The sequence below is a fragment of the Varroa destructor genome, unplaced genomic scaffold (genome assembly GCF_002443255.2).
Source record: "Varroa destructor unplaced genomic scaffold, Vdes_3.0 BEIS01000003.1, whole genome shotgun sequence".
Lineage (NCBI taxonomy): Eukaryota > Metazoa > Arthropoda > Arachnida > Mesostigmata > Varroidae > Varroa > Varroa destructor.
The window spans coordinates 46,890,796-46,896,795 of NW_019211456.1; the positions used below are offsets into that span (position 1 = coordinate 46,890,796).

Sequence of the window (6,000 nt, forward strand, 5' to 3'; positions counted from 1 at the left end):
GCGAAATGTTCTCTGTCACAATAAGCTTGATGTAATCTAGAGAATAACTGCAGAAACACTTTACTGAACCATTTATATCAAATTTTTATGTAGCCTTGATATCCTGCTATAACGAAAATTGATATATGCATACATTTATCAAGTGTTACCGTATAAAAACGTATATATACATGTATAAAAATCCAAATATCCATTAAAAAGCAGGTATACATAAGTGGGCGTAGATATTTTCGACAGGCTTATGCTGGAAAAAGCTGGCGAATTCTCAGAATCAAGCATCATTATATGATGACCGCATGTTTGGTTTGGTGAGGCGACAGGCCGTTTGAGAGCGTTCTCCCATAAGGAATAGATATTGATAACATCAGAATGATCGATATTTCCCCTTTGTCGGATGCAGAAAGACTCATTGGATTTGAATAAAAATGGCGTATGACCCGGACGTGATTTGAACACGCAACCTTCTGATCTGGAGTCAGACGCGCTACCGTTGCGCCACCGAGTCGTCGACATGAAGCTTCTGAGACAAAGTGCTTATAAGGCGAACGGCGAATAGAGGTGTGGTTAGCAAGTTGCCTGCATTCAGGTTAGATCAATATCATCTTTTACTTTAACCAAATTTTGAAAAGCAACGCAATCTTTTTGCGTTTTTTGTGTTTTCGCCAATACGGGCCATTAGCAATTATCTAGCTATTTCTTTAGAGCCAGCTCTAATACATTAGGCTATGGGTGCTCAACAGCTTATTGTTATTATAAGAAGAACCGCTTTTATGTAAGGAAACAAACTGATCTAATTTTAAAAATGCTGGAAAAGGCGATACAGTTTAAACCCTTGATCTCACGCAGCTCTTCTAAAGGTTATTACGTTATGATTGTTACAATGAAGTAAATGTTATACCTATATTATATAGATATATTCTTGTTGATGATCTGTGTCCTATATAACAATATTTCTATACAAGACAAATTTACTTTCACAAAAAAGTCGAGCTTGACCCGGACGTGATTTGAACACGCAACCTTCTGATCTGGAGTCAGACGCGCTACCGTTGCGCCACCGAGTCACGCATGTCCCACGCCATCTTTCTTCAGCTGTACGGTAACCTGAAATAACTGCCATTCTGTTCGTAAAATTTAGTGCCCAGAAAATATTACGTTCTTTTAGAATAGCTTGCTGATATAAGTCGTATAAGTCTCAGATAAAGAATGGATAAAGTACGATACGAAACGCTGAATGATAACCACTTGTATTTTACGAAATCACTTATTTTCAATAATGGTTTTGTTGAGCGAACCGAAGATCATAAGTAGTCAAATACAATAATAAACATAACAAACCCACAACATTTCCCTCCCGAGATAGCAACCCTTCAAACAGTGGCTGTTGATAAGCGCCCCCTACGTACGTCAAGCGAAGATGCTTTGATTACTATATGATTTCATCAATCTATCAATGAAATCCCCAAAAAAAAAATACGATAAAATCGTTTTCACTTAGATTGCTAATGGGGACGAGTCCTTGATGCTATACGCCGAAATTCATAATTATGAGGGCTTATCTACAAAAGGGTAGCATTTAAAAATAGATAAACAAAAAAAAAAGAGATTTAAAAAGAAAAGCAAAAATGCTTGAATATCGCCAAAATCGGCGACGTTGCCAGCGATAACTATTTACGCCATCGTTAGGACTAATGACGTTTATTTCCAACACGTCAGTTCACGTCCGTATACCTTGCTCGCTGTCGTTAAACATGTCATCCCTGTTAATTTAATAACTCCTGGCTGCCCCTAAATATAGATTAGTAAACGCTCTAAGGGGCAATTCTATTGGACGAATCAGGGTGCGTGTATATCTGACGCATGGCAGTTCAAAATTTGTTAAAATACCTATTTAAGTTAGCACGTACATGCTTAAGGATATGAACCTTAATTTTATCGAAATACTACTTTAGTGAATAAGTCTAAGTTAAAAAAATATATGTATATATTAAATTAAGGAACGCGTTTTTCAAGAACAGAGTTTTCGATAAGTTTATTTTATGCACATATATAAAAGATTGATATGGTCAGAATACGAGATAATAGTCCTATTATAGTAATCGATCTATTTTGTTGAATCGAAAAATGCTGTTATTTCTGAAAACCATAATATATATTACCTTAACATTTACATAAACTTTCGAGAATGTTTACTGGGTGGGCTGTTACGTCATAATTTCATACCCCGGTGTAACGGATTCTGCTTTTGTGCACGGTGTATTTCTTTCGTTGTACTTATTCAGTATAGACATAAATTTAACACATATTCTCCACCTTCTACAAGGATATATTAGCTATTTAGCGAATATAGCTGTGTTGGAAACAGTCGACTTTATATTGATAACTTATAACTTCCATGCAAACTGATATTGAACTTATTCAAACCTTTAAGCAAAAATGCGGAAAAATAGCCAACTCACTTATATCGCCAGTAGATATGTAAGCGGTAAATTACTATATGTAATATAAATACGCTTTAATGATTAATAATACGTTATTTTACTCTGTGTTCTCGATCACAGAAATCACACTTAGGAATAACGGTAGAAGGGAAGACAAAGACCCGGAAGGGGCTTTATACTTTGCGATCTCTCGCCTATTTATTACAGTTATGTCTCAGATAAGCAAACGTTTGCCTATGCTATATATTTTATTACAGCACATTGTTCCACTTCATGTATATATATATAGGTGTATACAGTCTGTAGAGCCAAAGTATTAGACGTGAATTATGTATTCCATGTCTCCATATTTTATTTTAGATTGACATATTTTTGAAAATATATATATAAAAAATTCAAACTGTGGATGATTTAGAGCTTCTGCATGCTTATTTGAATAGGGCCGTTATATTTCCAAGTAGATAAACACTACGGAAAGCTGGAAAATATTGTACGTCAAACTATGGTCATTTCATCACGAAGCACCTGAAAAAAGTTGTACAAGCATGAGAGACGAGGTAGGTTTCATCTGCGGAATTGTGTGACTAGACAATCGGCACCAATTTGAATTTTGTATGCTTAATGAAAAAAATTAATTGACGACCGAGATTTCCTCCAGATTTTATTGACGAAATGCAGAACCAGTATAAAGAATGTACGTTACAGGGAAATCACCATAAATATAGTCGTCTATAAATATAGAAATCGAACGTCTGTGTTCCATTTTTTCCGCAGATGATGGAAGCTCGTTTTCAGTTGAGTCGCTATGTAAATAAGATTGTTGCTAGAAGAACCCAAACGTGAGTGTTGAGCAACAACGTAACTCACGAAACTTCACTTTTGAATCAGGGTGTCATTGAGCCCTGTTTGTTGGAAATTCACTATGGTACGACAGGACCAATCAGTTGCTAGCTCGATGGTCACATGTTACATGCCTCTCTTTCTTCCGAAATAAATGGAAACAACCGTTGAAAAAATAAGCCAATTAGCCGCGGCACGCGGAAAACAATCAATTTGCTTGAAATCGTGCTCGCAGGAGGTTGACTTCAATGTGAAGTAGTGCCGTCCTGGTCCCGTCATTTAACTTTTCTTTCCCGTAAGATTACGTGAAGTTCAGATTACTTGAAACACGCTAAAAATAATATCTGACCTGGAACACCGCACTCGTATAATGATTGGTAAAAACGTTGTTCAAAACTACACGTAACTGACTGAGTTGTGCAAGCGGTCCTTGGAGAAACATTTGGCTGATACTGTTTTCTTTTGTAACGCAGACTTTTGTAAACCTTTTGGGCTGGACTTCTCATAAGAATAAACACAGTCGCATAAACCGATTTTTGTTTTCTATTTTAAGTATACTCAAATAAAGACACCGAACACGTTTGACACACCCCTTATAAAAGATGCTATATCTACATCTAAAATCGTAATTTTATACTAAAATTCGTAGACATTCCATTCGACGATTGGCTCCGAGCACGAAACAAGGTGCATCTATACCCGAGTTCGAATCTTGACCACGTGTCCCACAAAATTAATCGCCACCTTTTGACAATTCCGTATCCCTATAGTATCGGCTCGTAAGAGATGCCTGTACGAAAATAAAGCATTCCTTAATAATCTCTTATTATCTATTAGAAACGCCTTATATTAACGTTTCACTATATGGACTAGGTATAAGATAGACTAACTATATAATATCAAAAAAAAGGGCACCCAGTAAGACCCCCCCCCCCCCAGGGAGCGTATGACTTTGACTATCATCGTTGCTCTGTATTGCACGCTAGTTCATAGTAGGAACTTGGGCACGTTCGAAAATATTTTCGGACAAAGATTCCTTAATAATCGTGCAATTTTTGGACATCCCGTTAAACGTAGCTTGAGATGCGGCACACAATGCGGCTCAGTAGTACATGGAGAACACCATACGTCAAGTTTTTCTTACAGGTCAGGGTATAAAATAGCTTTGATATCAGGATTTGCAGAAGAAAAGCCTGGTCGCGAGCAAGTCAATTACTATTATAACGCCATTTTTAGCTATCTACATGCTGGTAGACCTATCTAGGTCAGAAAAAGTCCTAAACTCAAAGAACCTTTACACTTCCCCACAAACCAGATACTTAGCTCAAAACACTTTTTTCACTAATACGTTTTGCAGAAAGCACAGGATATCGATAAAGCTTTTAATGCCTTTGAAAAGACGTGCGCGAATGTTCGACACGCGGAGAAGGCGAAACACGCGTACATGCCGTCCTTGTCACATACTCTCCAATTGACTATTGCATTCATGTTCTTCGGTAATATTTTCAGACCATTCGTATTTTACATATAATATCGAAAGACATATGCTAACAAAGCAATTGGCTTCGTTCCCCCTAGTAAATCACTAAAACCGATGAAATGATGTTACTAAAAGTTATTTTACTTGTTGTTGTTGTCTGTAACAACATCCACTTAAGAATCGAAGAACTTTCTTGTTGTTAAACTTACTTTGCTTAAGTTATTATTAGGATGCCTTACATATACGCACTTTCAACCCATTCGTGCGCCTATAGTATTTCAGTAACGTAATATATCCCACATAAACAACAATGCTTGTCGTTGATAGTAGCAGCGTCGATCTTCTTCGGTGTGACTCATAAGCCGCTAAAAAAAACTTCAGCCGCTTGTTGATGAGATGACTCGTGTCTAGTTGAGATCGGCAGGCCGGGCCAGCTACTGAGGAATTACGTTGCTTACAACGAAACGCTGAGGATATGCGGGTTCGTGGACAACATACCTGAATTAATGGGCATCCTACTTCGCGCTTGTACCTAAGTCCTGTCTAGGGTGAGGCTACTGGTCAGTGCCGCTTCGACATTGGATACAGCTTTCAGCTTCTCTCCCATTTCTAGTGGCCCAATGCTTAAACAGAGTTGTAACGCTTGACTGACATATAAAGAAGGTGAATACAACGATATGACAGTGTAAATGACTAAATAGCGTAACTAATAAACACAAGGGGAACAATGAACAGATCTGCCTCGAGTGAGTCAACTATTTACTTAGGGGTGAAACAGGACTTTGTGGTTTTAAGAGAAGTTTGGAAACCCTGCTTGGTTAACTAAAATATTGCATGCACTGGGGCACTATCTTTCTTCACGCGAGCGACGTGACTGAAGCATAAGTAAGAAGAAATAAGAATGTCAGTCACTGCGAATCCATATTAATGCAAATTGATTCTATTAACAACTTGGTGAAATGCAAGATTCTACGTGGGTTCAAACAAACAAACTTCAGTTATCCTTCATAGTAAATCTAAATTATTGTAAACTTTTGGAGTAGTTTGGCAATCGTTGTTTTTTGAGGTGTTTAGGTTAGTACAGAAGTACCGGAATGAAGTTATTCGCACTCACATAAACATTACTGAAGTGAAGAAGATAAACAAACATCATTAAGTTAAGCTGAGGTAACATAAACTGCGGATTTTAGGCAAAACTGGCCAGTGTAAGTTTATCGAAAAGGTTTCCTGATCGATTAA

General features: G+C 37.3%; 2 non-coding genes across 2 annotated transcripts; both read right to left on the minus strand.

Moving 5' to 3' along the window:
* Positions 1-433: 433 nt before the first annotated feature.
* TRNAW-CCA (transfer RNA tryptophan (anticodon CCA)) lies at positions 434-505 on the minus strand. The gene has a single exon. It is a non-coding gene; the product is annotated as a tRNA-Trp (tRNA).
* A 487-nt stretch (positions 506-992) lies between these two features.
* Positions 993-1,064, minus strand: TRNAW-CCA (transfer RNA tryptophan (anticodon CCA)). Its single transcript has one exon. It is a non-coding gene; the product is annotated as a tRNA-Trp (tRNA).
* Between the last annotated feature and the right edge of the window lie 4,936 nt (positions 1,065-6,000).